Here is an 18,839-nt window from a genome sequence, read left to right on the forward strand (position 1 = left end):
TAGGCACACTTTCTGTGAAAACCCCTCTACTGGCCTCCCTGCCTCCAGCCTCTTACCATGAGACCTAGTGGAAGGTGGCTTCGCCAGTGTGGTCAGGAGAAGAGCAAGCTTTAGAGTCAGACAGGCCAACACTGCTCCCAGGTCCTACCCTACTGACTGTAAGACTTTGAGTAATTAGCAAGCCTTGCTGAGTCTGTTTCCCCATCTGGAAAGTGGAGATAAGAACACCGACTCCAGGAAGTAAAAACTGGAGATAAGTTATAACCCAGCCCACATCCATGGAGCAGGCCCAGCATCAGCGTCTGCCCCGACCCACAGCCTCCAGGACAAGAAACACCACATGTCAAGTGACCCCAGTGGCTTACTGCTGACTGGGCCAGCATTGGATAATGGGAAGTTTAACAAAGACAGATAGATGGACAGACTCTTGTCAGTTGTTTTGGTCAAGGAAGTGAAAATGTCAAAATGCAGAGTCAGTGCCAGCTAGCCAATGTTTAGGAAGAAAAGGCTGCTCAGGGAGGGGCAGACTTGAGAAGGCGCTATCCCCTGCCTCTCTGCATGGCAGTGTCCAGGGCTGTCCTGGCATGTTTTTCAGGGAGCCTGCAGTCTCTAGTCACCTACACACTTGTGAAAAGTCAGTCCCTTCCTCTATGCTCCCTGTAGCACAGAAACACACCCTCACACTCACTATTTCTGCTTCTACAAAAAACATCTCTCTTGGATTCCCTGGTCCATCTTTGTACTTCTCTTCCCAGCAAGGCATTGGGAAGTGCAGCCAACAGTGCCTGTTGTCCTCCTTCACCCCAGGCAACGGTCATCTGTGAAGATCACTACTGACTTGCAAACTGTCAGAGCTAATTTCTGCTTTTATTTTACTAGAGGACCCCTTTTATTTTCCTCCTACCTCTCTGGTGGTCCTTCTCAGTCTACTTCACAGTTTAGTTTTCCTCCATCCAGCTTCAGATTGTCAGCACTTCCCAGGGATGTGTCTTTCGGTGCCCTGGGTCTACTCTGGTCACACTGCCCTGGTGATTCTCTGCACCAGCGGCTTCAGGTTACCACATAGAAATCAATAACACCCCCATCTTCATCTTGATCCCCAACTCCGCTGCACTCCCGCTCCTTAGCTCTATCTTGGGAGCATCTCCCCTCAGGTGCCGCTACATCAGTCACTGGGTCCAAACTGGACTCACCGCCTCTTCCCGAGAGCCTTCTGTATTCTCGATCACCATCAACCAGTTGGTCATGTCAGAAAAACCCAGAATCTTTCTTAATGCCCCTTTGTATACACTGTTGACATCTTAAACATTTTTTTTTCATCGCTTATCCTTTGACTATTTTCTTTCTCAACCTCTTGCTTGCCTCTGACTCTGTGGCTCTCCTCATTTCCGGCCTGCCTGTCTGGACTCCCAGTACCCCTCTTCCCCCAGCCAGTCCCGCTTTTCTCCGCAGAGGTGCTGGGGAGGGGTCTGGAGAATTCAGATCTGATTGTATCACCATTCTGCTGAGAATTCTGTGTTCCCTCCCGCTGGATAAAGTTCAGGAATCTGAGCCGTAGATTTGTGCAGCTCTGACCAACAGGCCCATCACCTTCTACGGGAAAACTTTTGTCCTACTTCTACGGAATTCTTTTCCATGCTGTGCCTTCCCACGAGCTATTACTGCTCACAGAATTCCTTGTTGATCGTACCACCATTTATCTTATCCGACCATGTCACACAGAGCATCACCTGTCCAAGACCCTCCATGGATTCCCAAGCACTCTGAATAAGCCCCAAGCTCCTCATCTGCCATGCCTGCCTGTGTGACTTCACACCCTGCTCCCCGCTTGCCCTCTCTGCTCCCACCACACTGATTTTCTTTCTAGTTCCCAGTCTGCCGGCTTTGTCTACCTGGTATGTAGAAAAGCTGTTCACAGTGTTTGTATTCTTCCTCCTGATCTCCACATGCTGGGTGTATTTGTCACTTTCCCATCCCTGGAACACCAGCAACTTAAGCGGGGGGGGGGGAATGGTTTATGCTGCTCATGGACTCAGAGGCATTATTCAGGGTTGGCTGGATCCAAGGCAAAAACATCATGGCAGATGAGTATGGAGAGGCAAGCTGCTCCCTTGATGGTAGCAGGGGAGCAGAGATGAAGGGTGCTAGAGAGAGATTTACCCTCCAAAGGTACTCGCCTACTGGCCCACCTCCAGCAGCTGCTCCTAACTCAGCTGTGATCAGTGGGATCATTCATGGGAGAGGATAGCACCCTCAAAGCCTGGAAGTCTATTAATCCAATTGAAGTCAAGGTTAACTGATACAACAGGCTTCTTATCATCCAGTCTCAGCCAAAATTTTATGTCTCCAAGAGGCCTTCCTAGACCACCCAGTTGCTACCAGTCATCTCTGTGGACTTTGGAATGAAACTGACTTGAGTTTCAAACCAGCCTCTGCCACACACTAGCTTCATGATCCTGTGCACATTTATCAACCTCTTTGTACCTCAGTTTCCTCATCTATCAAATAAAAGTGACACTACCGCCCTTGCGATATGGTTGTGACTCATAAATCAGACTAAGGCCTGATTCACAATTAATTGTTTACAACTCTTAAGTTTGCTTCACTGGCTATAAATAATTTTATCCTTTTGTATATCATTACCAATGGTAGTAACACCATTTCTATTGTGATTCCTTGGACCTGAAAGGGTTTTTTTTTTTTTTCTTGTAGCAAAAAACAAATAAATTTTAGTCTAGCTCGAAATTTTTCAGGTCTATCTGTAACTGCTATCCCTACCAAACTACCTTTTAGCCAATTTAATCAGGACTTCCTGGAAGATCTTCTGCCTTGAGCTTTGTTTAGATGTAGCAGAGGTGTAGGGGTCACTCATGCTTTACTTTATTCCTTGGTCCCTCCCCTTTGTCTCCTAGGTTAATTAAGCCTCTCCTAGACTCCAGTGTTGGAAATGTGTCTTCTGAGCTACTCTGTCCCTCATCTTGAATGTCAGAGAAACCTCACGTTCAAAGGACCTAAATCAGAACACATCAGCTTTCCCAACCAACCCCCCCCCAAGCAACCCATGCAATCCTTGCATGTTGGAAGTCTTAGTGAGGAGACCACCATCCACCTGTGACTTTAGAAATGACCTAAGCATGAACTGGGGCTCCTTTTCTGCCTCCCTGTAATCACTGACTGACTTCATGAACTCACCTACTAAGCTATCTAAATTACCTTTGAAGCGTTTGATTCTCAGAATATCCTGTGTCTCCTTCTCTGTTATTGCTGCTGAGTCAGATCTTCGCCATCTCTTGCTCCATAGTGACAAAGCCTTAAATCAGGTTGCCTATGAGGCTTCCCCTCCTGCTCCACCTGCAAAGTGATTGCTCTGGCATGGAGCTCTGGCTGCCTCCATCTGCTTCCTGATCAACACCTGGCAGTAGCTCCTTATCTTCAGGACTGAGCCGGAAGTCCTCAGCATGGCACACAGGGTCACTGCGATCTTTCACCTTTTCTCAAAAGCTGCCTTTGTCCCCGGGCCACCCATCCCTGTCCTTCAGTTCACTCTGTCTCCTCTGTCCTACTTCCTTCACAGATATAACTCATCTCAGGAGAACAGTTGGCACATTTTCTCCTTTTTACAAAGGCACTACTTCTTTAAAAAATGTTCTATTAGTGTTTACTTGTAATACAAAAGAGCGATGTTCCTTTGAGGAAATTGGTACATGCCTGCAGCATATCTTGATCATTTTCCATCCCTTTATCCCTCTCCTTACCCCCCTCATCCTCTTCCTGATCTCCAAAAAGTTTGAAAGCCAATATATTTTGATTTTAAGGAAATTGGGAAGTGCACATAAGCAAAATGAGAAACATAAAGAATATAGACAATCTCATTGCATACTACTATCCAGAGATGAACAACACTGACATTTTCTCTCTACTTAGGTATAGTTTTTTTAAAAAAAATTGGAATATGCTATGCCTACTTGATTGCTTTGACTTATCATAAATCACAAATAACATCTGATGTCACTTAACAGTATCCTCCTAGATTACATTGCATGGCCATATAGAAGTCCATTGTGGAGCTGTACCGTGACTTATTTAATTCATCATCTGCTACTGTTGAATATGTATGCTACGTCCAGTTTTACATAGTTACAAACAATACAGTGATTAATATCCTTATTGATGAAATTGTTTGGACATGAATTTTAATTTCCTGTGTATAAATTCCTGAAGGTGCTTTTGCTAAATTAAAAAAATATGTGACATTTGAAGGCTTTTGATGCAAATTGCCAAATTGTTCTCAGAAATGCCATAGCAATAATTAAATGAAATACTTTCCGACTTAGTGGGTGAAGTAGGAATTTTGTGTTTCTTTGGAGTGAGGTTAAACTTTTCCATATACTTGGAAGTCATTTACATGGCTTCCTTCATGACTTGCCTTTTAGTATTTTTTATTCATTTTCCAGTGGAGTAGTTGACGTTTTGAAAATAATCAGAAAAAAAAAAGTTTTATGGCATTAACATTGTTCTGTATACTGAAATTATTTTGTCAGGCTATTTTTACTTTCTAGATTCATTTGTTGAGGGTTTTCTTTTCTTTTCTTTTCTTTTTTTTGGTACCAGGGATTGAATTCTGGTCTCTGCGCTTGCAAGGCAGGCCACCGAACCACTGAGCTAAATCCCCAGCCCATGCTGTGGGTTTTCTGTGCTTCTTGCTACAGGACATGGATTTTAGACTCCAGACACAGATGATATGGGCTTGACTCTAAGCTCTAACTCTTGCAACCTGTAATTTGAGCAAGGTATTTAATATGTGTGCCTGTTTTCTACTCAAGGAGGTACTAATACTACCTGCCTTGAAGAGCAAATGAGGTAGTGTATGAAGTACGTAGAGCACCGTTTGATTTATACTAAGTGCTGTGTAACAGCTGAGTTCTACCAACTGCAAGTTACCTCTGATGTTCTTATTTCAAGAAGCCATCTTTGAATACCCCAGTTGAATAAAATACTACTCACCTGTCCTTCTACAGCATTTTTTTCTTAATACTGCCAAATTTATAATGACATATTTATATGCCTGTCTTCCTCAGTAGGCTGGCAATTTATATAATGATTAGGAATCATGTCATTTTTTTTATCACTATGTCCCCAGTGCCCATATATTCAGGTGGATGCTCATAAAATATGTGTGACTTGAACCTATAACTCTTTAGGACCATTCTCAGGGCATGTGCTGTGTGTTCATTCCGTTGAACCATAATTGTATGTGCACATACTTAGTTCTTCAACTAGATTGCACACCTCTTAAGGGCAAACACTCATTCTCTCTCTCTTATTTATGTATTTATTTATTTGGAGGTACCGGGCATCAAACTCAGGACCTTGTGCTTCCGAGGCAGGTGGTGGCACCACTGAGCTAAATTCCCAGCCTCATCCTCTTTTTCTACAAGACCAAGCTCTGAGCTTCAAACATATTAGGTGCTCAAAAGTGGAGGATTCCAAGAAAGAGAAGTTGGGAGGGAGAAAGGGGTGGCCAAAAAAGGAAAAAAGAGAAAGCCCAGCTTTCACGTTCGTTCAAGTTTTATGCAGGCATTTAAGATCCCACCTTGGAAGATCATGCCTCTGGTTACTGACTCTGACCTAATCAAATGAATTGTCAACCCATGTGCCATAGAGGAAGTGATAAAAGCCCAAATCCTGGCTCTAGAAAACCGTGGCCAGCCTCTCGAGCCTGCACCACTTCAGGTCACTGTGCTGCATCCAGGGTGCCGTGCCAGCTCCTGGGAGTCCCTTTCCTTCCTTCCTCATTCTCCCCCTCCCTCCTTCCATCTCTTCCCTCCCTCCCTCCCTCCCTTCCTCCCTCATTTCCTTTCCTTTCCCCCTGCTCATGCTGCTGGCCCTGGGTCCTGGCAGACTCCACCTGAGGGTCTGTGACTGGATCATACATAACTCTGGTTGAAAGACCTGGGTGTGCAACGATCCAGAACATTTACTGCACTTGGAATCTCAAGCCCATTCCTGGCCTGAATCAAAACAGGTGTCAACCCAGATGTCTGTGTGTCTGCCACTTGAAATATCAAGTCTATATTCAAATTCGTGTTATATTCATGACAGCCAAGTTGATAAAAAATTTCTCATTTATTTTAAGGGATGACATGTTTTACTCTTTTGACTATCTTGGTAGCTAATGCTTGTGCATATGAACACACATCATGGTTATTTCTGCAACCTATTTATTTATTCACCTATTTAATAAGTCACTCAATAAAAATTCACTTTAGTTGATGCACTAGCAGGGGACATAAAAAATCAAGCTAGAAAGGATATTCCCACCTTAGACCCTTAGAAAAAATGTGGCAGATTGATAAGTGATTCATTGCTACAATATGTTTTGTAAACGTTTTTGATAAATTGTGTTCTAGGTGTTATTGGAACCCAGAAGAAATGAACAATTGTTTTGATTTGGTGAAAAGGAGGTCATAGAAACTTTCATGCAAGAGGTGAGGCTGGGCTGAATTTTGAAGGAATGTTCATTCATTCATTCATCCAATAAGTAATTACTGTCATGAGTAGAAAAGGATATAATGAATCTAGGCTCTGAGTTCCTTTGTCAGCAGTGAGTAAGACAAGGTTTCTGAACACATGGAACTAATTATTAAAACATCAAAAGGGGCTGTTTAGAAAAACAGTGTGATGTGATAAAGAGTGACAGGAAGCAGGGAGGCTAGGTCATGTGTGACTGTGTTCAAGGCCAAGCCAAACACTACCCAGACGCTCTCTCTCCCTCTCTGTCTCTGTCTCAATCTCTCTCTTCCCATCACCTAAGGGTCCATATGGGTGGTGACCATGAGAAGAGGAGGAGGAAATGAAATCACAAAGACTTTGAAGGAAGGCTCCGTGTGACTTCGCATGGAGGGAGGGGAGATGCAGGTGTGAAGAGCAGGATGCTGGTGGGAAAGCTGGGCGAGGAAGTGGGTTTGAAGGAGAGGGCTCCGAGGAAGAAAATAAAGTCAATGCATAAGAAGCATTAAGCAAATGTCAAAAGAATGAGCAGATGGCTGGACGGGTGGGTGGAATGTAGGACAGATGACAGGATGGCTGCACAGGTAGGCGTTATGGTGGCAAGTGGCATAGGGAAATTAAGATACCAAACCCTTTTCCTTGACTCCTACCCAATCTAGGCCCTGTTCGGGAGCAAATCAAGAAAACCTGTATTTATTTCTTGACATTTTTATTCTCCCACTAAACTATAGGTTTCTTAAGGGAAATAATTATGCCATCCCCCTAGGGCCTGGAACCATGCCTAACCTCCTGGCTTTATAAATGTATAGTTGTTGATTGCATCGTCTAACTGCCATTCCTTTCTAGCAACCACGATTTGCCTGTGCCTTTTTATGCCTGCTGATTGTGACTGTGCATTGGCAAGGACCGTAAAGCCCTCGCATTTCACCCATGATCCACCCTGTATTTCTTCCTCCTTCCCTGACCAGTTTTACCTCATATTCACCGATATGGTCTCTAAGGCACAGGGACCTGCTTGTCAGAACTGGGAACCTGGAGTCATCCCACAGCCCACACTAGGGGTAGAAGGAACGCGTTTGGAAACTGTCAATATGTACAATCTGAAGCACACGGATTATTAGGTCAGGGTAAACAGCTGGATTCTCTGCAATTGTAGCAGTCCCTTGTGATTGGGCCAAGTCCCGGTTCTGTTAGGCAGCTTTTATCATAGCAACTCCATTAGTGTAGCTACAGCTAGGGCTCTGTCCGTGTTTCATTATAAGACCCTATTTCAGAAGCTCATAGCTGCCATGGAAATTCACTGCAGCCTGCAACTTGACGCATTAAAATGCTTGCGACCTTTGTGTATATTTTGAAAATAAGAATAAAGTAAAAATGATGGGTTATTTCATGGAGATATGTGGTCTCAGCTTGCTAGCCTATTGGGCTTCGGGAACACACTGACCGCACTCACCCAGCAGTGGGCAGCGGGCTGGCATGACAGATGGTAACGTGCTAACATTTCCTCACTGTCCTTACACTCTATCTTGTCAGCAGTCGCCCTGTTAAAGAGCACTTGTACACATGATGGACAGTAATGGCACCCTTGCAGTCTCGATGGCCCATCACAGAGCAACTCAAGTTCCAGGAGTTCCTATCCACTATACTGTACATGAATTGACTGTATAAAAGCTTGGGGAAACGATCTCATCAGATGCCCCTACCTCCAGTCAATTCCACGGACAGCTTTAAGACGAGTAGGTGTCGTATTGCTGTCACTATTTTCAGTTTGGATTTATATTTTCTTTGCTTACACTCTGGTATACTCTGGTTAGTGTTGTTTGCACTAAACTTGTTTTTCTATTGGGAGAGGGTAACAGAAGAGATAATTAACACACTTGCAACTCTTAAACCTACCATAAATATCAATGCACCAATAGAGGAAGATGTAAGATATGAGCAAAAGCTTAGCACTTAAGCCAGGTAACTGCTATCAACCCACTGCTAACCCTAATTTGAGTCTTTCCCAGGAGTTCTGCATTGTCATCTAGCAAGGGGTGATCATGGAGCCCAGATCATGGGCTTGGATTTCAGATGTTAAGACTTACAAATTTCCAATCAATCCTCTACTATGGCTCCTCAGTAGCCCCTTCCCTAGGATGCCTAAATCTGCACATACTTAAGTCCCTTATGCAAAACAGTATAGTATTTGTAGACCTTACATAGCCTCTCACACCGACTTTGCATCATCTCCAGATTATCACACCAATTGCAATGTGAATGCTACGTAAATAGCGGCTATACTATATGGTTAGAGAATAGTAATGAGAACAAAGTCGGTACATAGTACAGATGCAATGTTTTTTTCTGAGTTTGATCTACTGTTGGTTGTATGTGCAGATGGAGAACCCGTGGATACAGGGTCCATCTGTGCTCACTTTGTGACTGTGGGGCAACCTCCTGAGCTACTGACGCCTCTGTCTCTCTCTGTGAGGCTGAATGACTGCAATGGTAATAACACCTGCCTCACAGGGTGCTGGGCACTAATTAGGAAATACATGCCTAGGACTTACACATCTGTCCCAAGCCCCTCATGCTCCTCCCCAATAAAGTAATTAGGCATATATAGCTCAGGAGATAAATTGAATCCTGTACCTTTGAATCAAAATATGCACAGTGCAGACAAAACAGAACTTCAAATGATTGGAATAGTATTTTTAACTATTTTATTCTATTCTATTAATAATACAAAATACATATTTCTCACTCAAGGAAAATTAAATTACAAAAAACTAAATTACATTTTCTATTACTATATTGATCAAACTATATTATGAGAATGTGCAGTTAAAATGACTCATATTTTTAAAAAATTAGATGTGTTTTAAGAGGCAGTTATATTTTATTATAGCGAAGAACTAGCAAATTTGAGACTTTTTTTTTTTTGCTACTAAAAATGTGCTATTTCGTATCAAGTTTAATGACTCTTAGGATAGATTTCCAGGCAATCACCTGAGAAACGCTGCCTGATTGCAAACCTTCTACCTTCATAGATATATTGTTTGTTTGTGAGGAAGATTCTGCTCTTACTAAAGCCTGTAGGTCCACTTATCTTGCTTCATGTAAACTATATATCACAATGAACTAAAAAAAAAAGCGAATGAATACACACTGGGACCACTGTCAAAATCCCCTGGGATTTCCACTTTTCCTGGAGACCCCTTATCTATGAGTTGAGACGGGACACTGGTGCAAACCTGTGTGTTAAGTATCAGCAATGCTTATTTTCTCCTGGTCATGATAAGAAATAAATACAATTTCCTTATTTTCTTCCCGCAGCCTACTGGACTATCTTGCTTATCCTTAGGATGCCCTGCCCCAGCTTTGGGGCTACTGGTGATGACTATTATGTTTCTAGTGTAGACTTAGTTCCTAGGCCAGTGGGGGTGTAGGTGTGTCCACCCACTGCTTGGTGCTGAAAATGCCATGAGTTTTCATCTCTGTAAAATTGTTAAATGCCTCTTGTATTCTGTCCTTCTATTCCTGTCTTGCTTCTCTATAAAGTCCCATGACCTTTTTACTTCTTATATAGAATTCCAAATAGGAGTCATCAAAAGTCCCCCCTAAAAAAGAAGAGAAAAGGGGTGAAGGGAGGGCAGGGACAAGGGGAAAAAATGAGAACCAGGACCTGTCATGTAGAGGTACAAGATCCCAATAATGAATGTAACTGTACTGTTTACCTAAAATGTACCAATAAACTCAATGAGAGAAAAAAAAAAGAAGAGAAAAGAACGATAGAATGATCATTTTCCAGTGCACCTCGGCACCAAATTCCAGTGCTACATTTTGTAAAGCAGAAGCACGTGGGTCTTCCTGTATCCAAGTGTGCGCACAGGGTTAATTGGTTTTTAAAGGCTCCTGCTTTCCTCTTTACCTTCCTAGATGCTGGATTTTCCTCCATCCATCTGAAAACCGTCTTCCTAGGGGTAGATTATAACATCTACTGAAGGAGGGTAGAGGGACATATCTAGGTAATAGTCAGCTTTTGAAATTCAAAGTAAGTCAGGCTAAAGCCTCATAAGTCAGGCTGTTGCTGTCCGGAGAGCAGATTTTCTAAATTCCCTTATCTCCCAATGTCAGGTGAGCCTCCTCCTCCGCACTGTAGTAAGAAAATGCCACATAGAAGTCAAAGGCACAGCCCACCTTTTTTTTTTTTTCCAGCTTGGGGCACAGTAGGAAGAGCAATGGGGATGAGGAGCAGGGAGAAAGGGGGCAGGGAGGGAGCCCAGGGGACCAATGTGATCCTCATGGGTGGCCAGGTAGAGCGGGACCTGAACACTTAGAATTTTCAGCCTCTCTGGTTCCAGTGTGGCATGGGTAGAGCAGGGAGCCGAACAGCTGAGAGTGGAGTTTGGATGCTTGGACAGAGCTGATCACCATAATGGTTCTGCATGGAGAGCTACCCAATGGCCAGTGTGGAGTCCAACACTCGCAGCACACGTGGAGGGGCCGTTAGTACTAGCTGAACTCAGGGGCACCCAGTTGCCTGGATCACCAGGTCCTGAGAAATCCAAGAGAGACTAACACATCTTGATGTAGTTCAACTGCAGATTTTAGGCACAGAAACGAGCAGGGCAGGTAGCACCAGTGGATAAGGAAGATCACTGAAGAGACCAGAGGAGAGAGAACAAAATTCACTTTAAAAACCAGAGTCTTTCCCCCAGCCCCATATGTGGGGCCTGCCATATGTAGATTGTGCACTCACTCTCACCCATGGCAGGGTTGTGTGGGGTGAAATTCATGCGTCAGTGCTTTTCTGAGTTAGAAGCATTCAGATGACCTGCTAGGATGATAGCAATTACCAACCTAGAGATAAAAAAAAACCGAGACCCTCGCCCTCATTAACATAATTAACAGGCCCAGAATTTGCTTCAATTTTAATCCTACTTATGAACACTGATGCACTGAGGTGGTTCTTAGAGGATACCAAAGGACTCGGGTTTAATTTCTGCTTAATGTTACCGAGTCCCTTTGAAAACCAGCATGTCGTGTTTGTGAAATGAGCCTGCGGTGCTTGCCTCCTTCCTCCTGCTCACGTAGATGCGGTGGAAATGCCTGACCTCCCATCTGAGAGACCGTCCTGCTCTGTTGTGTGGTGAGTGAGGGTAAACCCCATTGCTGGGGGGCAAGAAGGTCCAGCACATGAGTGGATGGACAGCCAGAGTCTGGTAGCCATGCCTTCTGTCACCATCACTATTAAGATTCTATAGCCCTCAACGTTTTAGCATAAATTATTCATTAGAATTAGACATAGCTATGGAGTCGTTTTAATGAGCTTTAATGGCAAATAGCCAAAACATCAGGTCTCTCCCTTCACATGTGACCTGAGGGGATTCAAGTCAGATCTGTCTCTCTTCATCTGTAATAAAAATACCATTAACCCTTGATACCCCTAGCAGGGCTGGTCCATGGCCTGCAGGTACCATAAATGGTTCCTGAAGGGAGAAAGTAGAAAAGAGAAAAGATGTCTAAGAAACCGGAGAGAAAAGTAAAAGAAACAATTAGGCTTTCGAAGAGGGAAGAGAGTCTCTTTTCACAGTAGGAAATTCTTTGACCAGGTCCTCTTCTGTGAAGAAAATCAGAAAGTTAAAAATTATACACGAGCTCCTAGAAATACAGCAAAGATAAAAATAATTAGCATTTTCCCCTAAACTTTCAAAACTCAGAATTCCCCTATACAATATACCTATTGTTTAATATTTGCACATGCAACTGTAGCAAAAAAAAAAAAAAAACTTTCAGGCATACACATAGAAATGTATAAATGCTGGCCAAACAAATAAACTTAAGGAATAAAAACTTAGAGGTGCTTTTTGTGGGCAGCTATAGAATTGCACCAGTAATTAACGTAAGTTCCAACTTTTTATGGCCCCACCTTGACTCTGCCATATTCCAGGCTGTCCTCCATCATTGAAAACATATGTACCCTGTGCAGCGCTCCATCCCTACTGTGTCTAAGCCCCTTCCTAGTAAAAATGTAGAAGGTGGCAAAGTTCATTAACTTCTGTGGGCCTGTCAGGACCCTCTAGTACATTTCCTATAAAGCACTATTTGGTCCCCAAAAGTTTAAATGAATTTGCATACTTCTCCAAATACTCAGATTACGTTCTGAAAATGACTTGGGCTCTGGGGAGAATGAGTGCCTGTCTGGTCGTATTTGGCCAGATTGAGCTGTGGGGTGAGCTTAGCAAAAACAGACGTGGAGGCGAAGGTCTGGAAGCTCTCTCTTTCTATCTCAGACTGCAGTACTGGCAGAGAGTAAGTAACCAGAAGTTGCTGTGGACAGAAACGAGGGAGATTACAATTTGAAAACCACGCTTGCTTTCCCAGGCTCGGCATAGCATGTACAAATAGAACTTCGAGGCCCAGTTGGAGCGCGCAAGAGATAGACGCTCTTCCAGTTGCCAGATGTCTGGCTATATAACTTTTTGGCACTTTATGCAACGCAGAGGCAGATCTATTGATCGAATCTATAAACATTACAGTTACCATCTGACAACTGTTCCGTGGATCCAGTCCAGGTTCAAGTGGACAGGTGTTTGGATTTCAGAAAAAACAAAAAACCTCATGATTGGAGCTACTAATTGATGTGCTTGTTGGAAGGCTCAGAAACAAGCCTGAGAATGGAACAGGCGTGAAGACAGAAATGGCGCTCCTTCCTGGTGGTCCCTCCCATTTGAACTGGAGGCTTCTGGGAAGAGCTGTGGAGAGGTTTCCCTGCTGTTATGGACCTGTGATTAGATGAATCAGTTCCCACTGCCTGGAGTTGAAGGTACTTCCCAACCCCTTGACCAACTTCTGAGCACGTTAACTATTGCAGAGCTCCTTTGTCTTACCAGTTCAGCATTCCGAGTTTTCAGTAGCTTGATGGGATTGCTGGTTCGACAACCATACACAATTTAGGTTTTGTTCCCGACTCAGAATAAAGACCTACAAATCACTTTCGATGCTTCTGCAAGGACACTGGCAAAGAGGGCCACTGCAGCTGTGCGGATCCATAATTCAGGGCATCTCTGAGGACAGAGTTGTCACTCACCACACTGCCAGACACAGAATGCTGGGCCTCATAGGTCGTGGACAGGACAGGAGAGATCACATGATCATGCCATCCGTTTAATGGAACATGAGCACATTTGAATTTCTAAAACTCTGTGTCTGCCTTTACATGAGGTCTGGAGTCCAGTAGAAGATTTATCTCATCTTGTGATCTGTGCTGTATTTACGAGTAGCACTTTGGAGAGCAGAGGGACTTCACGATTCTTTGAAACACTGGCCTGAAAAGAGCAAGGCCTAGTTTCATTTATCTAGGAAATTTCTCCCTTTGTAAGTTTGCAACTTCATGTGCCTCCAAATCACAGTCAATAACGTATCTGAGGCTGATAACGGCACTGGCGTAGGAGCACTTTTCACTTTGGTGGGGTTCCTGTCAGGTGCGAGCATTTGACGGTGTTATTAACGGTGACAAATGAGGGAGAAAGCCTTCCCTGTGAACTTGCTTCTTCGATGTCAATATTACTGCTTGACTTGAAAGAGCTGTTTTCGTTGTTAGGTTTGCATGAAGAGGAACTATGATGAGAAAGAGACTCTGAATGTGGGAGGAAAGGCAACATGAAACTCAAAGTGCTGCTCAAACAGGGTGCTTGCCCTCGGAGTCCCACAGGTGCAGCTATTCAGGATGTAATCCTTTTTTTTTCTATTTTTTTGAAACAAGTCATTTATGCTAAACATGACAATAATATCTGCTTTTAAAATAAAGTCACATCAAAGAATTATACCTCAGTAATCTGGGACAGTTTCTGAGCGCCCGAGTAACCAGAATGTATCTTTTTGTGTGGTAGCCGACACGCTGAGCAGGCGACTCTGCCACACTACCAATCGGAACGGAGTTTAGCCTTTACTGAACTCACGGACAGCACAGCTGATTCCAACCAATGCCTCCGCTGGAAGTTGTTGAACTACTAGTGGTGGGCAGAGGCCAAGCCCGGGGGCCAGGCCCTGTGCCAAGGTCCTTCCTGTTTATTTCACCGCTTCTCTATGCCGACCACAGACTTGGAAGGACACAGAGGCCAGTGATGTGAAGTCCGCAGTGCTGAGCTCTGCTCGGCAGCATGTTCCTAAGGCGTGTGAAGCTAAGCGTATGCACAACTAGGGAAGCAGGGAACCCTGAAACACACACTCACATGTATACTCAGGGAGAGAGTGGGGGGTTATTTTGGAATGGTCTTCTCAAGAAAAATAACAATGTTTACAGGTAAAGGAACCCTTCTTTATTGTTGGTGGGAGTGCAGACTGGTGCAAACGCTATGGAGGTCAATATGGAGATACCTCCAACAACTAGGATTAGAAGTCCTGTTTGACCCAGCTATTCCCCTGCTGGGTTTCCCAAGAGAATTAAAGAATCATACCACAGCGATATAGCCGCACAGTTTGTAATAGCTAGAACTTGGAAACAACCCAATGGCCCATCAACTGGAGACTGGATAAAGAAGATGGTATCAGCCATAAAGAATGAGAAACTAGAGACATTTATAGGTAAGTGGATGCATATTGAGGATATACTCAAGTGAAATTAATAGGACGCACATGTGCAAATACCATATGGTTTCTCTGGTGTGATAAACTAAAAATGTAAATAAGGGTCAAAATGTATAACTGATATTTTATAATAGGAAGAAAAGGTCTAAAAGTATTGGGCAAATGAGAGGGGTAGGGGAAAGGTAAAAAGGGAAGAGAAAAATAAGAAAAGGAAAAAAAATGGAAGCAAAGTCTTCATAAATAGGGAAGGGTGGGGCCCGAGATTTAGCTGTGGTGCTGCCACCTGCATCCTAAGTGCAAGGCCCTGAGTTTGATCCCCAGTGTGTGGGGGGGAAACGGAAGGGTGGAGGGAAGAAGAGAGGCTAGGGGTATGGGGAAAAAATAAGAACCAAGATATGTTATGTAAAGGCTCAAGATCCCAATGATGAATGTAACTATACTGTATATCTGAAATGTAGCAATAAAAATATTTTAAAAAATGTTTACAGGTCACACGTTTAAAAAGTGCAGAATGAAATAGTTTTATTGAGCCTCAGAGGAAAGCATAGGTTTTAAATACTTTACCATGGAAAATATTAAAATGCCCAAGCAGAAAGGATAATATAAGTGCCCCCCCCAGAGACCCCTCCCTCAGCTCCGTATTTATCAGGTCATTCCTAGCTTCCGTCACTGGCTCTGTCTGTGCCTTTCACACTATTTTGAAGTAAATCCCAGTAAATCATTTCAACTCAGAATATCTCCACATTTCTAAAAAAGGGACTCTCAAGAACATTCAGAAAACTATCACTTCTAAAAATCAATGTTATTTCATTTCTAGTTAGTGTTCATATTTTTCCAATGCCCATTTACACTAAAAAACAAACAAACAAACAAAAAAGAAACTTAGCTCATTGGAATTAGCATCCAATTAGGGACCACTGGTTGTTATTGTTTGGTATGTCTCTTTGGATCTATAGGCTGCTGTTCAATCTCTCTCTTCTTAATAGTTTTTATTGTTTGAGGAAGAAGAGATTAGGTTTTGTTTTTGCCTTTAGAGCCCCCAAGGCCTGTATTTCACTAGTGTCTTTTTTTTTTTTCTTGATACCAGGGACAGAACTCAGGACCTCGCGTTTGCCAGGCAGACGCTGTGCCACTGAGCTACATCCTGGCCCTTTACTAGTGTCTTTTACCTCGTAGCCCACAAATTGAAAGGTAGATTTGACACTGGATCTGCTCCAAGTCTGACTTCCGGGCCACACTGCTGTACAGGAAGGGGTGCATGCTTCCACTAGGAGGGGATTCATACCTGGTTGTCTCTGTTTATGATGTTAGCAGCGACCAATGGCACCTACCTAAGTCTAATTCATCAATGCATTTGGGGGTACAAAATGTGATTCCTTCTTCAGTTGCTGAAATACCTCTGTAATGAGCAACTTTCCCTCATCAATGACTGTGTTACATAGATGTCTAATTCATACACAAAGTTTGAAGCCAAACTTTCTCCAAAATGTTCTGGTTCCCTTTATAGTTAAAAGGTTTTCAGAGACTGAATTTTTAGACACTATGTATGCTCTTTGTTCCTAGATTCATTCATTTTACTTACTATCCTTTAGAGGATAGAGCTAGGATATGCATTTATTCTGTTTTGCTTTTTCGTTCTTTTCTTGCTCTTTCTCTCTTTTGTCTCTGCAGTGCTAAGGACTAAATGCAAGGCCTCATACATGTATAGGCAACTGCTCTAAGCCACATTTCCAGCCCCATTCTGTTAATTTTATCTTATGAAATATATCTTTACATCAATGTAGTTATATAGTATATAAAATACATTGTTCAAAACACACAAGCAGAGAAAATATCAGGAAAACTCACTCATTCCTCTCTCAATTTCAAAAATAGACTCATTCGCTCGTGTCATACACACACACAGGCACACATACACAGAGACAGATACCTGAAGATGCACAAATGTGTGCATAAAAATACAGTTCGATTTTGCGCTTGATCTTAGCCAAAAGGCCGAGAAGCCATTACAGCTCGATTTTGGAGTTGAAGTTTTTTTACTTCACCTGAAAATCACAATGGCCAGTGACGACAACAATCACTTACTTGCTTAATCCCAATAGTCTGAGAATAATGAAACAGATGTTACCTCTAATTCTCTCTTTTTTTTTCCCCTACAGTTCTTTGGTCTTTGGGCTCTATACCAATAGGGTTGCACTACCAAAAAGTAATTTATTTTCAATCATCTAAAGACGTTTTGTGGATAAACCTGACAGAGGTACTGTCAAGTAATTATCCTCTTTAAAATAATCTGGCACTTTTTGATGGTACACCTGACAGGTATGCTACCAAATAAATATGCCTTTTAAAACCAAGTGGCATTCGTTTTTGCTTTCACTAATATAACTGCAATTACCAACTTTGAGCATGGATTTTAATACATTTACCAATGTATTTGTTACGAAGGATTCCTGGAAGGATTGTGGATTAAAGAGTAAATGTAATGTGTAATTTTTCTAGATATTTCCATCACCCCCCCCCGCCATGCAGAACCATTTCTTGGTTCCTTCCTACAATTTGCCAGGGTGTCTGCTTCAGCATAGTTTGTCTCACTGTTGCACTTTTGCTAATCTGATGGGAGAGAAATCGTATCTTTATGTGGTTTTCATTTGCATTTATCTAACTTTAGTAAAATTGAGTATATTTTCCTGTGCTTAAGAGCCGCTTGTATTTCCTTTCCTGTCTACTGCTACTTTATATCTCTATCCCATTTTAGGGCTTCTGAATTTTTTTGAGCTTTATTTTTAGAAAGCCTTTGTCTATTCGATATATGGACAGAAACATTAACATGTTACCTTATGTACAAAACATTTTCTCAGCATCATTTTTAAATTTTGCTATATATTGTGGGTATATGTGCATAAACTTTATTTTATTCTATGTATCCAAATATGTCATTTTTTGGCCCTAGTGATTCTTATTTGTGTTTTAGGAAAGTTTTCTTCCTTCCCTAGCTGTAGCTAAGTTCACTTGTGTTTTCTACTTATGCTCTGTGACTTGGTTACTTGCATTTAAATCACTATTCATTTAGAATTTATCCCGGCATATCCTGTGAGGAATGGCTCTAATTTCATCTGTTTCCATATGGTTATCCAGTTATCCCTATATTACTTCTTAAATAGTCTGTCTTTCCCCTTGTGATTTGACAAACTGGCTTTATCATAGTTACATACACTTACTATAAATTTCCTATTGGAGTGAGTTTATTTCTGGATTTTTTTTGCCCTTCCCATTGCTCTATTAATACACTGCTATTAAAATGTTTTACTTACTGAGGGTTTATCTATTTTAATATCCAATATACCCGTCCCTCTGTTTGTTACTTTTCTTTGTCACATTTTAAACACTAACTGGCTATTCTTGCTTGTTTGTTCCTCTACATGGACAACATTTCTAAACTCAGAAAAAAAAATCCCAAAAGGCTAATGAAATTCTTATTGATAATTCTTTAAGTTTATAAACTAATATAGGGAGGACTGACAACTTAATTTTGTTAAGTTGTCTCATTCAAGTAAATTATATCTCTTTCCATTGTTCATGTATATTTTGTCTCCTTCTAAAGCATTGCATTTTTTAATGTAGCTTTTAGGCATTTCTTATTTATATCTAAATATCTGTTTTCATTTTTGCCACTGTTAATGTGTCTTCTCTTTCATTATATATTTTTTGTGTATATGAAAATTGTTACATTTTCATGTTAATTTTAAAAACTGCTA

This window comes from Fukomys damarensis, unplaced genomic scaffold (genome assembly GCF_012274545.1).
Source record: "Fukomys damarensis isolate Sample0158 unplaced genomic scaffold, DMR_v1.0_HiC HiC_scaffold_30, whole genome shotgun sequence".
In the NCBI taxonomy this organism is placed as follows: Eukaryota; Metazoa; Chordata; class Mammalia; order Rodentia; family Bathyergidae; genus Fukomys; species Fukomys damarensis.